Here is a 23,501-nt window from a genome sequence, read left to right on the forward strand (position 1 = left end):
CAAAGCTCCACTAGACTAGTTAAAAGCCCTGTTTGTACACCTGTAATTGTGGATAACTTTATAACCTAAGGCAGTCCCTTGGACCTTTCTGACTTTCAAAGTTTTTCCCTAATGTTAAACTTAAAATCTCTTTCACCTTGGGGCCAGAAAGTATTAAGTTTAATATCACAATTTTTAACTAAAGGAGTGCACTACAATTGTGTCATCATAACCTTAATGGAAAAGTTAGAAGAGAAGCAGAGAGGAAAACATAGAAATTCTCTAGTTTTCAATGAAATGATAGGGCAAAACCTCCTGGAAATATCTGTGAACTATTAGAGACTCTAATGTGAAGCAGTCTAAATAAATATGCCAGAGAGAATACATTCTCTAAAAGACAGAAGAAAACCAACCTGAAGTCTCTAGATAGGTGGAGAAGCGGAAAGAGTCATCCAATAGCTACCATTTACTGAACACTTTCCACATGGCACTCTGGCTAAGTCACTAAAACCCTTAGAGGGAAATGGTTCAGAGCGGGCTGAACAGCTTTGCTTTCCCGCTTCATTTCTGCGCCTGTTCAAAAACATACTAACATGCCTCCAAGTCTGACCCAACTCGCCAAGCTAAATTTTTCTCAGCTATCTGCTGGCCAGAGAGAAAAGGAAGTCTGTAACGACAGGCAGTAGAGCATACTAGAAAAAGCTCGGGAATTCATACACAAGGTACGAAGACGTTATGTTCAAATCTTGACTCTGCCATTTCCTAATAATGTAAGGCTGGGACAGTTGCTTAGTCTCCTTGATCTCAGTTTCCTTGTCTATAAACTAGAACAGATAACGCTCCCTATTAACATCCCAGGCTTATATGAACCAGATGAAAATCAGTAAGAAAAGTGCACATGGAAGTACTAGGTATAGGTTACCATCACGACTAGCTTAAATGGGTGACAAACACAAGAATATTAAATGTTAAGGCAATTAGGAAGGGAATATAAGCAGTAAAGACCAGGTGATAGAAGTGTGTAACAGGTGATAACTGAATCACTCAGGGAAAATTCAATTAGCTTACTGAGCTTCTATAGCACATATCTGTAATTCTTTAATGGCATCAAGCATTTCCCACTTATATTTTTCATGTTCATGTTCTATTACATACACTAACCTATATGCCCCCTGAGGATAAAATATGTATCTGCTTCATCTGGGAATCACTCACTATGCCTCTGTATATTTTACATAATCAATAAACGTAATTTATTGAATTAATCAGTGAAAGAAAATTCAGGGAGAATGTCAGTGCAATAGAGACCAATGTTTCTAGACTCTCATTACACAAGGCAATATTTTAATCTTTTTAGCTGATACAAAGTATACACAAATGATATTTATGCAATTATGACATGTAAACATTTGCTTTGCAGATGTATTTTAACAGTTATACATGGAATAAAAGTGTAAATAATGCTGGATAATCATTAATGATTCCTAATTAGCCAATGGAAAAAAAACACCCAAGTCCACTGTAGTGCTCGCATTCTATACCCACTGTCCCCAGATGGTTCTATTGCTGCTGTTCCCGCTCCGGCTGAGTAGTAAAGGAGAGTCTTACATAACCCAAGAGAATCGAAGAAGCAGGTAAGTTAGCAAGACCAAGGCGTGGTGATACAGACTGGGACTTAAGACTTCTAGCACAACGCCTTGAGGAAGCCAACAAATTCTCTTCCCTTTATGGGAACTTTTTGGCAGCTATAAAGCTGGACAAAAAACTGTCAAAAAACTGGGAACTGCCCCAAGGAATATACCAAATTGAGAGGTATTTATTCATAAAAACTATCATAAATAATAGGGAAAACATGCAGGTCTGTGGTGTTCTTGCTTGGGGTTGCTTCCAGCCCCCCGGCTCTGTTGGCATGGTCTTCAACCAGCAGAAGGCAGGCCCTGGAAACCAGTGGCTTCGCAGCACTGCCAGAGTGAGCTTACTTGATGTGGAGCAGTGTCAGTTCACGCGGCAAATCTTGGTAGCAGGTGAACAGGAAGGGCTGGTTGGTTCCGCTAGTATGACGTTGTGATTTTTGTGAGACAAACAATGGATGGTAGACTACTTGGCGATTTAACAGGGAGTTTAGTGAGGTGAAAAAGCGATAAGAAGATTTAATAAGCTCTTCATTCATCGCAGGTTAACTGAAAGCCATGTGCATGTGCAGCAGAGACAGAGCAGGCCCAGGCCACCCACATGTCCCTGGCCAGTGAAACCTATATGTACATTTGGAGGACAACTGAGAGAGTCTGGCAGAAAGCAAAAGCTTGGGCAGACTAAAAATGCCCTGAATTCTTAATTCATTCCCCAAACCACATACAGATCCATCAGCTGAGTGGAAGGCTTATTGGCTTGAGGTATTTGAGCACAACTTCTGACTGATATTTGCTAAACACTATTGTATATAGACACAGGAGTTACCGCTAGAAAACCAGACTTAAAATTAAAACTAAAGCTAAGTAGAAACACCAGTGATTACACACTGTGGGGAAGACAGACATCACAGATTTAGCCCAGGCAAAATAGTACACAAACAAAAAAGAACTGCTGGGGAGGGGAGGAGGAGTCAAACCTGTAGGTGCTATGGTATGTTATTCAAAATTATCCAATATTCAACGACAACAACGAAATGATGAGACATGAAAAGAAACAAGGAAGTGTCAAAGAAGGAAGTGTGACCCATACTCGGGAAGTAAAAAGGGCAGTCAGTACAAAATGTCTCAGAGAGTCCTTGAAAATTAGATTTAACAAAGACTTCAAAGCAGCTATTAAAATATGTTCAAAGAACATACGGAAACTATCAGGAACTATTTGGAGTCTGAGGTTTCACCTCACTTAAGAGTTAACAAGACAGTTATTACTGCTTCATGGGAACTGGCGAAGGAACGAGCCTTGTGTCAAAGACAAAGCACTTTATTACTCAGGATGACAGCAGTGGCCAGTGCCTTTGGTTTATTTTCATCAGCTCCTCATGCCCCACAAGTCCCACAAAGACAATGCAAAGGGCTCATGATGGATGCCTGCACAGGCGGTAGGTTGTTACAGGAGTAGAACCCTGGGCTTGAGGGATTCACCACTTTTACAGCAAGCTAAAGCAAGCCCCAGACAAAAAAAATGGGCCTGCTGTGGATATCTAACTTAATTCTGTTGTGGTTAAAGACATACTTTGTATGGTTTCAGTTTTTTTAAATTTACTGAGACTTATTGTGTGTCCCACCATACAGCCTATCCTGGAGACGGTTCCATGTGTGCTTGAGAAGAATCTGTATCTGTAACTGTGGCTGGAGATTCTATAATGTCAAGTGGTTGATAGAACTGTTTAAGTCTTCTACACTCTTTCTATGTTATACTAATTGTTTTAGCAGTTTTTGAAAGCAGGTTATTGAAATCTCCAACTATTATCACTGAATTGTGAATTTCTTCTTTGAATAAAACAATTATAAATGCATATGCATCTAACAGAGCCCCACAATACAAGAACTTAAAGAAATCTGAGAAAATCCCCAATATCTGGAAATCAAACAATCCACTCATAAATAACCAAAGGGTCAAAGAAGAAATTGCAAGAAAAAACACTTAAAAATATTTTTAACTGAATGAAAATAAAATATATATATATATATATATATATATATATATATTAAAAATCATGAGATGTACCTAAAGCTGTGTTTAGAGAGAAATTTAAATACCTCTACCTTGCTTAAGCTTCTACCTTACTGAACAGTGTCTATCTTAAGCGTTCTCACACACTCAAAAAAGGTAACTAAGTGAGGTGATGGAGTGTTAATTAACTTGATTGTAGGAATCCTTTCACAATGTATATGTATATCAAATCATCAGGTTGTACACTTTAAATATATTACCATTTATTTGTCAATTATGCTTTGACAAAGCTGGGGAAAATTTTAAATTTTAGCCAAGTAAAAAAAAAAGATAGGAGACTGACTAAAAAATTATGAGATGTTACTAAAATCAAGAATCAAAGAGGAGACAACACTACCAATCATATGGATATTAAAAAATTATAAGAGAATATGATAAACAAGTTTATGCCAATAAAACAGACCACTTAGAGGAGATAGAAAATGTCTCAGAAAGACAAAAATACCAAACTACTCAAGAAGAAACACAAAATCTGGATTGAACTATAACAAATAGAGAAATTTAATTAATAAATAAAATTTTCCCACAAAAAGTCTAAGCCCCCATGGCTTCACTGGTAAATGCTTTCAAATATTTAAAAGAAGAAATAATACTAATCTTTCACAACTCTTTCAGAAAATAGAGGGAAAACATTTCTGACTCATTTTATGAGACCTATATCATTACTGTGATATAAAAACCAGACAAAGATATCTCATGAAAAGAAAACTACAAATCAATATCCATCATGATCACAAAGAGAAAATCTCTCACATAACATTAGCAAAACAAATTTGGCAACATATTAAAAGGATTATACACCATGATGATGTAGGATTTATTGTAAGAATTCAAGACTAGTTTAATATCCAAATATCAATGTAACATATCATATTAAGGGAAAAAGGAAAAACAGATCATCTAAATATATGCAAAAGAGCATTTGATAAAATCAAACACCTACTTATGATAAAAACTCTTAACAAACTAGGAATAAAAGTAAACTTCCTCAGCTTGAAAAACCTACAGCGAACACTATGCTTAACGGTGAAAGATCATATGCTTTTTCCCTAGGTTAGAAACAAGGCGAGGATGTTAATTTTCATTTCTTATATTAAGCAATGTATTCAAAGTCCTAGCCAGTGCAAGAAGGTAAGGAAAAAAGTCATGAAGATTAGAAATGAAGAAATAATACCATTTTTGCTTGTGGATGACATAGTTATCTGTATAGAAAACCCTAATGAATGTATAAAGGAAAAAAGTTACTAAAACTAATAAGTTTAGCAAGGTCATAGGATACAAAGTCAATATCTAGAAACCAACTCTATTTCCATACACTAGGAAAGAAGAATCCAAAAATGAAATTAAGAAAACAACTCTCTTCACAATAGCATCAAAAAAGAATAAAATACTTAGTTAGGAATAAATTTAACAAAATAAGTGTAAGATTTGTACCTTGAAAACAACACATTGCTAAGAGAAATTAAGGAACATCTAAATAAAAAAAAATCTAAATGAAAAGAAGATCTAAATAATGTTCACAGATTAGAAGACTTAATGTTTAATGACAAGATGCTAAAATTTAATAGAAATGCAAAAGACCTAGAATAGCCAAAACATTCTGAAAAAAAAGAAAAGGTTAAAAGACTTGTGTTACTCAATTTCAAAACTTACTATAAAGCTCCAGTAATCAAGACAGTATAATGTTGGCATATGAACAGGCATATAGTAAAGATTGACTGCAGACAGACATGAGGAAATTTTGAGTGATGGCAATGTTTGTATCTTATACTCTGATGATGATTGACAAGCTCTTTCAATTTACTAAGTTACTAAATTGTACACTTACAAGGGGTAAATTTTATAGTATGTAAAATTATACTTCGATAAAACTGTTAAAAAATGAAATGGCTTAGACTAGTTAAAACTATTAAACATACTTTTTTCCAGTGTGAAATAGCAGTAGTGACAGAGTCTGAGGAATTTCTGTTGCTCAAATCACCTGGGTTTAGGAACAAAATCAACCTATCTGAAGTCTACATAAAATTTAAAATGTCCAGAAATTAATCAAAGATCTTAGAAATGCCAGTTAGTTATCAAGGGGCCCAAAGCATAAGTGAATCATACAGATTTCTAGGCCAAATGTAGTGAAGTCTTTGTTTCTTAAAAAAAGATGCGTGACTTTATTAAAAGTCATACTGTTTTCTTTCCCTTCTGTTTCCAAAGTTTACTCCTAAAATTAAAAGATCTGATCACATTGCTCCCTAAAACTACCTACAGAATAAAGTCCAAACACTTCCACAGAGTATTGAAGGTCCTCCACAGACTGGCCCCATCTAGCTTTCCAGTCTCATTTCCAGGACATGCTGTGCTCTAGGTTTGCCTGGTTACTGAACAAAAATGGACTTTTAAGCTTTTGTATCCATGTTCACACTGCTATTATATTTAGAGCAACGGAAATTTGACTCAAGTCAAAGGCAACTGGCAAATCTGAGAAAAGATATTACTTTCCAAGTCTTAACAATATCAAAAATGCTGTTAGCCTTGACCTGCTGCTCAAATGCTTGACAGCAGCTTCACACTGGCACTTTCACTGAAACCTAATGACCTCAGCAGGCTCTTACGTGGAATTAAGGGAAGTCATCTGTGTGAGATCCTGAAGAGGGACTGTTTCTCCTGATCTAACTTTGTTACTTGAGGAAATTATCAGAGTTACTCTTCACTTTCAAAATCCAGTTACACTGTGGTTGATGGTTCTAGTTTTAATGATACATTAGATTTGTGACTGATAAAGTGTCATTTTTAGTACTATATAATTTTGACTTTAACCAATACATCTGTGTACTTAAAACAGTTTCTAGGTAGAGGTCATTAATACTGTGCTGGGCATGTTGCCCTTGGTTAAGTGGATCTAATTATCTTAATTTGACACCCACTCATACCAGCCAAGTGAGCAGGCACATTTAAGTTTTCCTTTGAAACCCAAATTTTGTTTCTTCTTCATAATCTTTCTTTGAAAACAGATTAGACTTAAAATTTATTTCAAAATCTTCTGAACTCCTTCAAAAGGTAAGAAAGTATCTTGGTGAAATTTCTTTCTCTCCAGCCCCTCTATTCCTTATTTAAAGGAATTTACTAAATCAGTATTTCCCAGGAAGGTTCATAGCAGCCTTATTCAGATTTCATTGTTCAGAACTGAGTCAGATTTATATGGTGTTCATTACTCTAAACATAATAGCAATTTGAACAAAAGTACAGTTCTGAAGAATATTTCTTTTGGGAGATGTTAAACAAGTATACCCCTGAAAAAGAACAATCATATTTGGAAAACTGTGGGGATTTTTTTTTTTACTAGCATGTTAAAGACTCCCAGCAATTCTGTAGAAAAACCCTGTTCAGTTTAACCTAGCATTTCTCAATGTTAATTAACCATGAAATCTCTTTATCCCCCAAAAGTAATCCAGTTTGTGCAATCCTGAACTAAGTGATACCTGAGACAGTGTCTAGCAGAGAGCTTCTTTAAAAGAAATTCTGCCTGAAAACCTCCAGTCATGGTTCAACTACTTCTGTAGGCAGTCTATTTCATACTTATTTCAAAGTTCAAATATAATAAGCTTGCTATAAAAGCAATATACAATAAAGAAGTATACAAAGTAAAATGATTAAAGTTCTGGTTTTCATCATCTCCAAAATATCACTGTTGAAAGTTCGGTGTACATTCTTCCAAATATTTTCTTTTTCAATGATACATTTACATATATACATAAATATGATAATAGAATGATACCAAATATAGCAAACTGCTATGTAATGTCTTTAACAGTTTCCCACATCAGTATGTATAAACCTCATTATTTCTGTGCTCTCTGTAATATATCACAATTTATTTAATCATTGATTTATCCTTACTCATATTTAAGCTGTTTCATTTTATTTATTTGTGTTTGTGCTACTACAGACGATGTTTCTGTAAACTATATGTGTACTTTTGTGCAAATGTGTAAATATTTCTGTAAGATGAATTCCTAAAATGAAAATGTTGAGCCAAATCTCTGTGTATTTGAAAGCTTGCAAGATAATACCAAATAATCTTCTGAAAGGCTATTTTGGCTTCAGTTTTAGGACATAGGACCAAACATACTCTGGGTCCATCACTTTATAAATACCCCCAAACAACAAACAGGATAAGAAAGAGGAACACGAACTCCATTTTGGACAAAGCTAAGAGATTCCTGCAATAATAATCCAAAGTATAAGTTAAAGGTGAATAGAAAAAAATAAAAGTAAATTAATTAATGGAGCACAGTCAGTCTAAGTATCTCCAGAGGGACAGACTGATGAGACTCAAACCAACTGACCTTAAGGAACTCCCAGCACTTCAGGAGACAGTGATGATGTGGGGAATAGAGGAAGCAGGAGCTATTAAACCTCCACTCATCCCTGGAGACAGAAGGTTTACACTAAGGAGAGCCAAGTCAGAGAGGTTCTGGGCTCAGAAGTAACTAACTGAGTAGGATTAAGACCATACACTAAAATATGAAACTCTTTATCCCCCTCCTCCACAAGTTACAGAAGGCTGGCAACCATGCTTACTGACACTAGGCAGGAGACTGAAGCATCCCTATCTGGATAAGCTGAACAGAAAGCAGCAGAGAAGACTTACAAACCCTGCTATCTGATTAGGTCCTCGCAACGATAACAAAAAAGACTGACTACTCAATTGTTCTATAATAAAAGCCAACTACTTAAAAGCTTCACCCCAAAAGTTTAAGAAAAAACAAGATATATCTTCACAGCCTTAAGGTATACTTCCTAAAATATTTATTAATTACAAAGAGAAAAATAGTAACTTTAAAAATGGAGAAATCTGGCAGACACCACCTTAACTATATGATCAAGGTGACATTATGGAATGACGTATTGATATCGTGTACCCCCGATATGGATGTGTTGTAAAGGGCCCATCAATTCTGTAGTACTTGTCAAAAAAAAATCCATAACTTCAACATAATCATGAGAAAACACCAGATAAGTGCAGAGAACATTATACCAAACACCTGACCAATAAATTTCAAAAGTGTCACGGGTAAAACAGATGAGGAAAGGCTAGTCACAGACTGAAATAAATCAAAAAGATGTGACAACTAAACACGATGTGGGATCCATAACTGGATCCTAGAACAGAAAAAAGCATTAGTAGAAAAACTAGTGAAATCAGAATAAAGTTTGTAGTTTAGTTAATAGTTCACTGATGTCAATTACTGTTTTTTTTTCTGTATCACAGTTATATAAGATGTCAATATTACATGAAATTGGATGAAGAGTATTCTACAAGACTTCTCTGCATAACCTTTGTAACACTTTTGTAATTCTAAAATTACTTCAAAATAAAGTTTTAAAAAAGACCCATCTGTATAAATGGAGCTTTCAATACTTTTTTGAAATACCTAAGTCTTATTAAACATGAATTGCCAAAAACTATTTTCAAGTATTTGAGGGTAGTTCTCTTCCTTTGATCAAAATTTCCCAATTCTTTCTTCTGTTCCCTTTACAAAATGGTTTCAAAACCTCTCCATAAACTCTTAAAATGAGGTAGTCAAAACATACATACGGATGCTATATATTTTTGTGATTGTCATCAGAGAATAATGAAACACTAATAAGAGTATTCATTATACTATACTATCCTGCACTGATGTAACTGTTGAAAATTATATACAGAGATATATGATTAAGAATGTTCTTCTTGTGTAGAGCTAGGATAATAGTGATTATATTAGCAGTAATTTATGTGAACCTTTAGGCATAGTTCTTTAAGATAGTTGAAAAAAGCAATTTATACTTGTTAGCATCACTCATTTTCCTTAAGTTTTTTTCTGGCTAACTTTTGCTCTTTCAAAATGTTATTTCAGATATTGTATTTTTCCATATTAGAACTTCCACTTAGTTCTTTTTTATATTTCCATTTCTTTACTGAACTAACATTTGTTCCCTCATTGTGTTCATGTTTTCCTTTATGTCCTTAAACACATTTATAAAAGCTGTTTTAAATTCTGTCTGCCGATTTCATGATGTCTGCCATTTCAGGGTTTGTTTCCCACTAATTTGACTGTTCTCCAGGTTATAGCTCAAATTTTCATTTTTAAATTTCTTTGCATGCCTACTTATTTTGATTATATTCTAGACATTATGTATCTTACCTGTTGGTTGTTGGACTTTATTGTATTCCTTAGCAGAGTGTTGAACTTTGTTGTGGCAGATCAAATTGTTCCTTTCATGGTTTAAGCTGTCAGGATGATTCTATAGTAGCCTTGAATCTAGAACCATATTTGCCTAAAGTACAGCCTTTCTATCAGCTCCACTGAATACCTCGGTGTTCAACAAGTTCTCTCTAATCTAATGGGATAGAATGTGAACAAGTCTCAACCCTGTGTATGCTCCAGTGATTTTTCAGCTCCCCAGTAATTATTCTTTCCTTAGTAAATGTTCTTTGTCTTAACTTGTGGAGTCTTGCTCTGTGTATATGTAGCTTAATGTTTAGTAAAAGACTCAAGGGGAACCCTATATAGCTTCCTTAAGCTTTTCTGCACATCTCTCTTCTCTCCAGTAGCCTGCCCCACAAATTCTAACTACCTTTCTAGCCTTAAACTCTGATCTCTGTCTCCCTAGCTCACTGAGTCTGCTCCCCTCTTCCAACCCTGTACTGCAGTCTGGAAAGTGCTCAGAGGCAAAGCTGGGGGTAACTACAGGGCTCATCTCATTTGTTTCCATTCTCTTAGGGGTTATGGTCCTGCATATTTTCAAATATCTAAAAACATTTATTTCATATATTTTGCCCAGCTTTCTAGCTGTTTACATCAGGAGGGCTAGTCTAGTACTAGTTACTCTATCATGGTCAGTAGTATAATTTCTAAGTACTTTTAAGATATTACAATAATTACTAACACTCTTCCAAAAAGGTACCATTGTAATTTAAAAATCATTAAAAACATTAACCTCTGGTCATTAGGAAACATTTATGTATTTTTACTGTTATATTCATTTGTTTCCTTTTCAGGAACTAAAACCTATTATACAATCAATAAATGTTCAATGGCTGAAGAAAAACTAAGAAAACATTTAAGAACAAAAATATATAATTGTGGGGATATGAAGGACTTTAAAATACAAATTTATATCATAAAGAAAACTTATGAAGCTAAATTTCTAAAGCCTCATGTCTAAAAAGATATAAAAATAAAGACTTTTAATTACACAAAATTAGACAGCTCTCCCTAACATTCTAAGATAAGGTAGAAGTAATACTCTTATTAGCAAAAAAAGCGAGAATGATGTTTGTATGTACACAGGTAAACATATACTATTCAACTTTCAAATTAATCTTAAATTATTTCTCTAAATTTCACCCAATTTATTTGCCTTTTCAAAGTTACATGCATTTAACACTCAATTTCAAAAGATAAAGTGAGTGTCTTCAAGCTTTCACATTAGTTTTGAATTCATATGAGTCTACATTTCCCTCTATTACACTATTAACAATCTAGTTCGCTCCTGGTTAGGGCCAATGAAGCCCAACCCACCCTGGACTCCTGAGCAAAAGAGAAATTGCTCTATTACTACAGGAACTACTTCTAGTCCCAGTCAGGTTCCTGGGTCTGGATGCAGGAATAACCAGGTTGAAGAATACCACTATTTTAAGAGCTAAAACAACAAACAGCTGTCCTGCTGATGAGTGGGATACCGGAATCTTATAAAACCACATCCACAACTTCTCAACTTTTCAACAATTTCTTCTCTACCTCTTATATTGCTTTATGATTAAAAAAAAAAAAAAAAAGATTTGGTGAAAGTACCCTGGCATTTCAGATGGCATCTATAAGGTAATATAATGCCATCAGGCTAGAGATAAGCTATTTTTTGGTAACTGCCACCGGAAACTCAATCAAAATTGCTACAGGTCCCATTCTGAAATAATCATAAAAATATTTCCATAAACATTCAAGTATCTCAATAATAATCCTTAAAATTTCTTTACTGGGACAATTCTGATAGAGAAGCTCATTTTTCCTTACTGTAAATAGCTCAAAAAAGCAATCAAAAAACCTTGAGAAGCATGGAAAAACAGCCAGAGTTCAATAAAACTGTTCTTTCAGATTAAAGACATTTAAATGAAGCATCTATACTCAAAGGGAAAACAACGATTACAGTAGGCTGTTAATCACAGCATTTTATTAAAAATAAAAATGCTAATAGAATGTGAGAAGAGCTGCAAATTATCTGCTTCTGAGAGTAATCTGTCGCATAAAGGAGCCACTGGAAAACACATGGCAGTTACAATGAGTTCAAGGCTGTACACTGGTTGTTCTCAATGGTATCTCTCGACAGCCTGGGGATAGCTCATGGAAGTTCATAAGTGATAAGTATGAGAAAAAGACTGATGTCTCCGCCCTTTCCCAAACTAATACAATTTACCATTATGTCCAAATTTAAAATATAAAAATATTGAATTAAAGAGAACTAAAGCAGAGGAATAATGCTACACAATGGTGATGATTTAGGGTTAGCATCCTATTACACAGTCACAACCTGATTTATAAACATCTGCTTTTAGGAGACTCATACAAAGAAATAGCTATAGCCCACTGCCTCTGCTCTATCCCCTTCTCCTGGATACCCCACATTGGAGTTAGTGTTAAAAATCTTAATATTTTTATAGATTCTACAATTTCAAAAGTAGAGATACAAAAGATTTTACAGAAAACAAAGGCAGATTTTAGAGTAAGGAATAATTTTTAAACAAAGTTCTTTTTAATAGTAGAAAGGGATGTTCTGTGGAAAAAAAACACTAAATCACTGGAAAATGGTAAGGGTTACTGTAAAGACAATCACTGTATAGCTAAAATTTGTAATGCTAAAATTCTGACTTTCTGAAACAAAAAATGGTATTTGAATGTCTATTATTATCATCAGAAATTCTTTAATATATCTCTTGTTTAAAATAGCACAAATCTCATTGTTATGTACTATTTAAAAGAAAGATACTTTATAACCAAATTGCTTTGTGAAATTGTGACATGTATTTTAAGACTTGACAGATGGATGCTATTTTCCTTCTACATATATATGACAAAAACAATGATTTATTTGATATCTACTTCAGATTTGGGAATCATTTTCCATGTTATGATCCATATTTTTTAACTTCTAGAAGAAATCAAAATAGGTACTGAGCATGAAAATGACTCCCAAATATCCTTAAAAGTTTCATGCTAATTCAGATATCTTTATTGATGCCAGTATAATGAGGAGCTGCTAATTAATTTTAAAACTATTTTCCATTTCTTAGATATACATAAATATGAATCCCAACAGCAGGATTAAAACAGATATGCTCAAGATCTCTAATCACATTTAAATGAATTCCATACAAATATTTATAAGTCAACGACCTTGACTAGAAATTTATTTAAAAGGATGCACTTATAAAGACAAGAATTAAACTGAACAAATACACATTACTTATTAATAATATTTATTAAAATGGCACATGCCAGGCAATGCTAGGTTAAGATAAATGACAAAAATGATAAAAGTCACAAATCTTTTTCCCAATCAACTTACAGTTTAGTAGAGAAGAGAAATTCTAAGCATCAAATGACAATTATATAGAAAGTAGTGCTAGAAGAGAGCTAAAATAAATGTAAAATGAGGTAAAGTACAAGAGATTTTATTTTCTGCTGAAAGACTGCCAAGAACACTACAGCTGAGGTGGCATTTAAAACTGTGCCTTGAAAGACATACAGAATTTGGTCCTAGTAGAAAGGAATTGAATCTTATGAACAAAGCAACTTAAGGTAAATGAGCAACTGATGTTAATCGAGTTTGGTGGGTAGAAGCAATATATCCACAGTATTACTAGTGTTTAAATGGATCTGTCAATCAGTCAGACAGGTTAGTGTCATATCCTGGCTCTGACATATATATTAGCTGTGTGATCCTTGGCAGGTTATTTACTGTTTTTAAACGTCATTTTTCTTAAGTATACATACAAATAATAACTATCCTAAAGTAGATAATAACAAATAATTATCCACTTGACTGTGCTGATGTAAGAATTAAGAGACAGTATATTGAAAGCATTTAGCATGTTCCCTGGCACAGAGTAAGTGTTCAATTACCACTAATTTACTATTACAAACAGTAATAAATCTTATTTTGTTAACTGAAAGTGAATGAGATTGGATTATGTTAGACTGAACACACGTCTACCTTCTCTTCCAACCAAAATCTTTTGAAATTACAGAAAAAAATACTTGAATAAGAAAAGATGTCATCCTTAAAATTTAAATGTTGAGAAATTCTTAAAAAATATGAAGTGGTTTGAGGAAGATGAAAGAATAGAGAAAATGTAGAGTCAAATGTGGCAGAAGAGAGAATAGGTTTCAAATGACCAGGTAAGAGCAAGATTAGATGTCCCACAGATTGGGGTTCCCAACTCCCGGGCTGCGGACTGGTACTGGTCCGTGGCCTATTAGGATCGTGATTGCACAGCAGGAGATGAGTGGCGGTCGAGCAAGCAAAACTTCATCTGTATTTGCCTTAGCTCCACTTCAGATCAACAGGCATTAGATTCTCAGAGCAGCACTGGTCCCTGGTGCCAACAAGGTTGGGGACCGCTGCCATAGATTAAAGACATGAGAAAATACATGGGTAATAAGGTAAAAAACTGTCTTTAGAATAGCTGGGCCAGATATGTTCACCCTTCCACTCATACTAAGCCACATACTACCCTGGTTTCACCTTGACCTGAAACTTTAACAAATCTTTCCCCAAAAAGAGTCCCTAGCGCAAACTTTTATGAATAGACTCTACATAGGTCAACAATAGGCAAACAGAGATAAATATGTATAGAAAATCAAAGCATCTGGTTTAACACAAAGAAAGAGACGTACAAACTCAATAAACAAATAATCAAGGGGACAGAACAAATAAGTAAAAAGGAGAAAACTGTAAAAGATGTTAATGACTTGCACCATAAAACAAGAATAAGTCATTTAAAAAACTTTTAGAGTTCTTGAAAATTAAAAATATAGGCAAGGAGAGATGTCCAGTTTCAGTCCTAGCATGTAAAGAGCTTGAAAGTCATCATTCCTGTCCTTAAAAAAGTTGGGCAAACTTAAAATAAATGAAACTTAAAAGACTTTCCTTGGATTCATCAGAGAACTGAGATCACAAGACAAACTGCCAACTCAAAATCTGGAGACAGGTACAGCAACCAAGATCCACTTACATGAAGCAAAAGCTCCTGGGGACCCATAAACTGGTAGAAATACTTCACTGGTAATTTTGATAAATTGCTGGAGATTATGAAACTAATGTGAGAATAAGAAAATCCTGGGGGCCACAGTCTTAGAGATGACCCTGTATTTTTGTGGGCTTTCCCCTCTAGGAATGCAGCCAGATTCTTACCATGAAGTTCCAAAAAGATCCCTTCCTGTCTAAGGCAGTGGGAGGGAATCAGTAACCACTGTGATACAAGCCCAGACTTTTCCACCACAAAGGCCTCCTTTCCAGAGGAAAATACTTTGTTAGAACACAACTCTCAAACCTTATCCTGACTGGATGAAAAGAAGTCCTACCCGCTACAACTTCGCTTTCCTGTTTCACCTGAAGGGAAAAGGGGAATACCACAACCCATGGTCAACACTGGACAGGTCTTCAAGGAAATAGACTGGGAACACTCTAGGCAGGGAAGGGCATAGGAAAGTATGTGTGGGGGTTTTGAGGGAGGGGTGTGGAAAGCTATACCAGTGGACAAACACTTGTGAAGGTCATAACCATGATACTCAGGCCCACTTAAAATTGGAGACTTAAAAGATTATAAAATGGTCCTCCACATCTTAATGCCACACAAATGGGGCTGAAGTATAATAATGGACTACAGGTAAAATAACTCTTTTTGAAGATCAGAACATAGGAAAGTTCCAAAGTGAACTTTCAAGAGTGAAGGCCAAAAAGCCAAGTACATCAGGGTAATTTGAAGCCTCTGGTATCTATAGCTACTACAAACATTAAACACAATCCAACTCCTAATCAGATTAACATAAATCCTCACACCAAAGGCCTGTTTAATTCAGCTCCCATTAGCTGATACAAGACACCCAACTTTCAACAAGAAATTATAAAGCATACCAAAAGGCAAGGAAAAATGAAACCGACAACAGAACAAGATATATGCCATAGTTGTTGGGATTACCGGATAGTGAATTTGAAGTAGTTATGACTAATATGCTAAGGGGTCTAATGAAAAGGTGGCTAACATACAAGAATAGATAAATAAACAGAGAGACAGAACTCTTAAGAAAGAATCAAAAGAAAATGCTAGAAATAGAAAACATAGTAACAGAAAAGACTGTCTTTAATGAGCTCATCAGTATACCTGACATGGGTGAAGAAAGAATCAGTCAACTTGAAGATAGGTTACAGATACTTCCCAAACCGAAATGAAAAGAGAAAAAAAAGAAAAGAAAAAAGAAAAAAAAACCTCAAACCAACCAAAAACTATGGGACAGTATCAAAAATGTAACATATGTGTAACTGAAATGCCAGAAGGAAAAGAAAGAGGGAATGGAGAAGAAATATTTAAAGTAAAAATGTATGAGAACTTTCCAAAATTAATGATAAACAACAAACCACAGATGTGGGAGATTCAGAAAACATCCAAGAAAAAATTTAAAAATTCACCTAATCATATCATATTCAAATTGCCAAAAACCAAAGACAAAGAAATTTTTGAAAGACTTCAGAGGGGAAAAACATCACCTGTAGAAAAACAATAAAAATTATAATGACCTGGTTGTCAAAATCACCTAAGGAATGAGAATAGAATGAAATATTTAGCGTTGAAAAAAAAATAACCACCAACTTGAATAAGTGAAGGAGAAATAAAGACTTTCTCAAATAAAAACAGAGGAAATTCATTGCCAGCTGATCTGCTGTGAAAGTGATGTTAAAAGACATTCTTCAAACAGAAGAAAAATGAAATAGGTAAGAAACTTGGATCCACATACAAAAGGAAGTGTTAGAGAAGGAATAAAGGTAAGATAAAATCTTTTATTTTATTTATTCTTAATTGATCTAAAAGGCAACTATTTGTTTAAAGCAATAATACAGATAAGTGAAATGAATGACTGTAGTACACAAAGGGTGGGAAGAAGGAATTGAGAATACCATTATAAAGTACCTGAAACCTCAAGTGAAGCAGTAATTATTACTTAAAGATAGACTTAGAGGTCTTAAGATGGCTGCTGGGTGGCTGGGTTCTAACTAGTGAGTAGGGCTGACTGCTGGACTGGTGCTGGGGAGGGAGGCAGGCTGTGTGCGTGGCCTCAGAGCCTTATGACAGAGGTGCCTAAAGCCTCTGGCCCAGACCCACAGGAGAATCAGCTGCGCTGGGTTCAGAAGGGCCATCACAGCACCTTGTCCAGCCTATTGGTAAGAGGGGTTCTCTGTCTTCACCTCTGTCAAGTGAAAGGGTTGAGGCTTCCCGTAAGGGAAACAGACTTGTGTTTACAATTGCTGTATCCCAGGAAAGAGGTGTAGTTCCGGGAGTGTCAGCAACCTAGACATCCAGTACCAGAACCTTCTAGCGCTTAGTGCTGTGCTCGGAACAGCTATCCACCTATCTGGGAATTGGAGTGTGACTGCCGCCAGAAAGCCTGCAGTTCCCAGTTGTTGCAGCTAAGAAGGAAAAAGTGTACCTTTCTAGAGCCACCCTCTTGCAGTGGAGTGGGCTGCTACCTGCTGGCATAAATGAAAGTGATGTTCAGTTGAATTCAGAAGATGAAGACACATTAGAGAACTAGACTTAATTTACAGAAAGAGAAAGATGGGACCATTACAAAAACAGAGATCTCAGATTTCTCTACAGATGGACCAAAAACTGAAGCAGAGGTGAATGTAACTGGGTATGAAGAGTGTCCTTCTGGAATTACCTTACATATGTGAAATAAATTTCAGGAATTGCATAAAAAGCACTCCATAGAAAACCTTAACTTCAAGATTCAAAAGAAAAAAAAACAAACAGAAAAGGTAGACTGAGGAATGAAGAAGAATCTCAGAGTGAACAGTCTTCCAGTAAAACCCAGTGGAAGGAGCTTAGTATTCCAGAGTCAAAGACAGGTTTGAACCCCGTTACATAAAAAAAAAAATCTGACAATTTAGGCCTTGAAAAGAAGATAGGCCAGCCTATGGAAGAGTGGAATATTGAAAAGACTGGAACTCAACAATCAGCTAGCTACCCGAGAGCTTGGTGTAAAAATTGACAAAGAGACTGCATGTCATAACTCTGTAAAAGCCAAAGAAGAAGCTGAAAATTCACAAGTTGATGGAAAAAAGAAGAAACCTGCATGGGCATTTGAAGCAAAGAAGAGATGGAAAACCAAAAGCGACACTTGCTGGAGTTCTTCAAAACATTGCGTCTTTACTTGAGTTTCAACTTGAGTCTTCAATTGCTCAATTTGCTAAAAAGGTTTTCCTTATTTCCATATTTACGTTAAACATAGTAGAAAAATAAGCATAAAGTTTGGGAGTTGATTATCAAATCTTCTCAGTCTTTTTCTAAATAGTTCAACCTATCGAAGTGAACAGAATTTAACAATCTGTTATTTGTACAAAGAATCTAAGCATACATATAGGAAAAAACTGGATTTTATTTATTTATATAAACTTACAGTTTTTCGTCCATTTGTTATACCATAGCCAATGAGCTCCTTGTAGTTTATCTGTATTCGGTGTAACTGTACATATTTTGGAATTATGTTTTTAAGATTGGCATTTGTTTATAATGAATTAGTCGTAAGTCCAAGAAAGTCTCAACTGATATCATCTTTACAAATGACTTTACTGTAATGTTATAAAATTATTGGTTCTTTATTGGATGCAGTAGAGTCGATACTTTACAATCGCATAATAAAAGTAATTGATTGATTAAAAAAAAGGAACTTAGATTAAAAACATACAGTGTAAAATTTAGACAATCACTAAAATATTTTTAAAAGAAGTATATTAATACGCTAAGAGATGAAATGAAAAAAAATACGATGGAAAACAGTATTGCATGAAATAGAATCATATAAAATATTCAAAAATACGACAGAAAACAGTATGGTAGTTATTCAAAAAAATAAAATAAAAATAGAATTCATATGATCCAGCAATTTCACTTCTGAGTATACACACGAAAGAATTGAAAGCAAGTCTCAAAGAGATATTTGTATACCCATGTTCATAGCAGTATTATTTGTAATAACTAAAATATGGAAGCATCCCAAGTGTCTGGTGATAGATGAATGGATAAGCAAAATGTGGTATATACGTATAAAGGAATATTATTCAGCCTTAAAAGGGTAGGAAATTCTTACCTATGCTACAACATGGATGAACCTTGAGAACATTATATTAAGTGAAATAAACCAGTCACAAAAAGCACATATTTGAGGTACCTAAAATAGTCAAAATCAGAGACAGAAAGTAAAATAGGGTTGCCAGGGGTAGAGGGGGAGGGAGAATGGGGAGTTATTGTTAAATATGTATAGAGTTTCAGTTTTAAAAGATGAAAAGATTCTGGTGATGGATGGTGGTGATGGTTGCACATCAATATGAATGTACTTAATGCCAATAAACTGTGCATTAAGATGGTTAAGATAGTAAATTGTAGGTTATAAATATTACAAAACAAAACTTGGAAAAAATATATTGGCAGGAGAAGATAACAAGATAGAGAAGAGGACAAGGTTAGCTAGAACAAGAAACCACGGGCATGAGTAATTCCAGATTAGGATAATAGTCAAGGAACGAACGGGCTATGAACAGGAAGCTGATTACAAATTCTCTTCCTAAGTCCTGTTCAAGGAGGCCCAAATGAGTTAGAAACACCTTTTTATAACAGATTAGAAAATGCCAAAATTTTGAGTAAGAAGATCCTTTTTCACATAAATATTTTTTGATGATCTTCATGCTAGTGGTTGTAGTTTAAATATCCTTTTAGAAAACCACACGACTTAAGGTTACATTGAATTCAGTGAAATAAAAAAGTAAAGGGATGAATGAAGAATGATATACAATGCTAACACTAAGCAAAATAAAGCTGGAACAGCTAGCTATATTAATTTTAGACAAAGCAGACTTCATGACAAAGGAGAGTATCAGAGTATCAGGAATAAAGAGAGGCATTACATAATAAAAAAGTTGTCAATTTTCAAGAGACCACATAACAATTCCAAACATGTGTGCGCCCAACAACAGAGTGCCAAAATACACGAGGCAAAAATTGACAGCACTGCAAGTGAATAGGTAAATTCACTATTGTAGTTAGAGAGTTTAGACACCCTTCTGTCAGTAAATCATACATCAAGTAACAAGAAAATCAGTAAGGAAATAGATGACTGGAACAGCATTATCAATCAACTTTATCTAACTGACCTTTATAAAATGTTCCAACTAGCAATGGCAGAATGCATATCACTCTTAAACCTAAACAGAAAATTCACCAAGTGAAACAACATCTGGGCCATGAAACACATTTTAACCTAATTTAAAAGAACAGAAACCATATATAAAGTATGTTCTCTGACCATAATGGAGTTAAACAAGAAGTGACAGAAATATAGATAGAAAATCCCCAAATATTTGGAAATAAATAAAAATCTAAATAATGCATGGGTCAAAGAGCAAGTCACACAGAAAACTATAAAATATTCTGAACCCAATGAAAGTAAAAACACAACTAATCAAAATTTGTGGGCTGCAAGAGAAGAAGTGCTGAGAAAAATTTATAGCATATATGCATATATTATATAGGAGAAAAATCGAAAATCAATAACCTAAGATTCTACCTAAGGAACTAGAGAAAGAAGAACAAATTAAGCCTCAAATAAGCAGAAGGAAATCAAAAAATAAGTGCAACAACCAATGAAAATTAAAACAGGGTATCAGAAAAAATAAAATAAGACTTAAAGATGATTATTTGAAAATATCAATAAATTGATAAAGGTACCAAGAAAAAAAAGATGCAACAAATTACTGATATCAGATATGAAAGGGGGGCCATTACTACTGATCTATTAGACAATAAGGAAATTGTACAAACAACTCTGTGCCCACATATTTGATAACTTAGATGAAATAGACTAATCCTTTGAAAAACATAAAATATGAAAATGCACACAGGGAGAACTAGATAACCTTAATAGCCCTATGTCTATTAAAGAAGAGTCAATAATTAAAAACCTTCTATAAAGAAAGCACCAGGCCCAGACGGTTTCACTGGCAAATTCTACCAAATACATGATTAATAATACTAATTTAAGAAAACAGAACTATAGAGAATATTTACTAAATCATTTTATAGAGAAAACATTATCCTATTATCAAAACTAGATAGACATTACCAGAAAACTACACCAACATATCTCATGAACACAGATGTAAAGATTCTTAAGAAAATATTAGCAAATGATGAATAAATAAATGAAGGAGAACAGATAAATCTCCTGTGCAGAAGAATTTCAAATAATTTATGTACTCTGCCCACAACGAGGTGGGGCCTAAATCTACAACTTAAATGTGTACAGTTACTTCCTTCCAAAGTGTATAGTAAGGAAAAGGAAAAAAGGAGTCACTTCACAGTGGAGACACCTGACAAACACTACCTCAGCCAGGTGGTCAGGGTCAAGATCCATGGTGATCAGTAATGCTGATAAGTATATATCCTCGATATGATGTGATGAGAATAGAAATTGACCTCTTTGGTCCTCCTCCAAAAAATCCATATTCCTAGTACAATCATGAGAAAAATATTAAACAAATCTTAATTGAGGGGTATTCTACAAAATACCTTACCAGAGCTCTTCATAACTATCAAGGTCATCAAAAACAAAACAAAAACATCTGAGAAACTGTCCCAGCCAAGAGGAACCTAATGAGCTATAATGACTAAATGTGATATGGTATTCTGGATAGGATCCTGGAATAGAAAAAGGACATTAAATTAAAAACCAAGGAAATCTGAATAAACTATGGACTTTAGTTGTTAAAAAAAATGTATCAACATTTAATTGTGACAAATATATCATACTACTGTAAGCCATTAACAACAGGGGACATATGGAAACTCTCTGTACTATCTTCATAACTTTTCTATAAATCTAAAACTATTCTAAAATAAAAAGTTTACTGAAAATATAGGCAGAAAAGCAATCTGGACTCGAATGAAATCAGCGGACTGGAAAGTAATTCTAGGGATTTTTCCAGAACAAAATATTAAAGGATAAGAAACAGCACGTAAAGTCCAAGAGGAAATAACAGAATAAGGAGCAAGATCTACAAGTAGTCAAATACATAACATAAAAATTTTCTGGACTTAAACAAATTTAAGTCTCTGTTTTTAAAGGGACCACTCCATGCTGGACAATATGAAGTAGGGGTGGAGGAAGAAAGAAATCCATATCATGAAATAGCAGAATACAAAGATGAAAACTCCAAAAGCTTACAGAGAATAAGAGGCAACTAGTATCTAAAAATGAACAAGAAAAAGATTCCTAACAGTATGCTCAGAGAAAATTCAACTTAATATGACAGCAAATAATGTATTTTCAGATATGCAGTCTTGAAAATTTACTTCTCACACAACCTTTCTGAGAAATTTATTATAAGGAACAATCTAGCAAAATAAATTAAAAACAAGAAAAAGTCAAAGAAAATAGAAATTGTAGTCCAATGAATATACCTGAGGGGAAGGCACAATATATGAGCAAGAAGGCAGTAAAAACATAATGAAGTTTTAAAATGATTTGGTGAGAGGAAAGAGATCATGATTAACGTAAGCACTGCTAGAGGGGGAGGGGGCGGGGCTGTGGACTGGAGAAGGGAGGCGGCAGGCAGGGAACAGTGCTGCCTGTGGAGATCCGTGCAGGCCGACCAGATTCGCTGGCTGCCATCCCCGCTGTTGTGCACTGGGTTAAGAAAAACAACTAACGTCAACCACGAAAGATCCAAGTCGCAGCAATACTAGCCCAAGCACCATCAATGAAGATGAGATTATTAATGGTCATTGTCATGAAGATGACAATCCATTTGTAGAGTATGTGTGAACGGAAAATGAAGAGGAAATAAACAAACAGGAATTATGGGAAGAAGAATTTATTAAACGCTGTTTCCAAGAAATGCTGGAAGAGGAAGAACAACACTTTTTCCAGCTTGAGATCTCCCATAAACTACGGACCATATCCAAGACCAGTTTAATGACCTTGTTATCAGTGATGGCTCTCCTCTAGAAGATCGTGTGGTTAAGAGCAACCTGAATCCAAATGCAAAGGAGTTTGTTTCTGGGGTAAAGTACTAAAATATGAGTTAGACAGGGCCCTCTTTTAGTGGATGTAGCACAATTTCCACATTGTGAAGGCAGTAGAAGACTTCACTGTAAAATCTGTTACTGTCACTCCAAAATTTTGTTAGTCTTGCCTTCTTAATAAAGGTGCTGAGATTGTTATTAAGTAAAAAGCTGTCAAACATTACTGAAAATAGAACTGGCCCCATGGCTTGATGTGAAGACAGCAAGGAAAGAAGGACCAGTCAGGTTGTGACAATGCACCAAATTAAATGACCTCTAAATCTTAAAAAAAAAAAAAGGAAAAAAGAAAAAAAAGTCTAACTATGTATGTCATATTTCAAGGGTAAGCTTTCAATAGAAACAAATTAAGATGGACTGGCAGGACTCAAAGCCATAAAACAATAGGTGTAAAGTTGTCCAAAGTTGGTAACCCTCCAAAAAAGGACATCGA

General features: G+C 34.7%; 1 protein-coding gene and 1 pseudogene across 10 annotated transcripts in view; one reads left to right on the plus strand and one right to left on the minus strand.

Annotated features, from left to right (window-relative positions):
- Positions 1-23,501, minus strand: part of NEO1 (neogenin 1) — a 218,253-nt gene that overhangs the window by 62,594 nt on the left and 132,158 nt on the right. The window lies entirely within an intron of this gene.
- On the plus strand, positions 1,832-23,074 carry LOC107501053 (annotated as a pseudogene).

Source organism: Rousettus aegyptiacus, unplaced genomic scaffold, assembly GCF_014176215.1.
Source record: "Rousettus aegyptiacus isolate mRouAeg1 unplaced genomic scaffold, mRouAeg1.p scaffold_m13_p_3, whole genome shotgun sequence".
Taxonomy (NCBI): domain Eukaryota; kingdom Metazoa; phylum Chordata; class Mammalia; order Chiroptera; family Pteropodidae; genus Rousettus; species Rousettus aegyptiacus.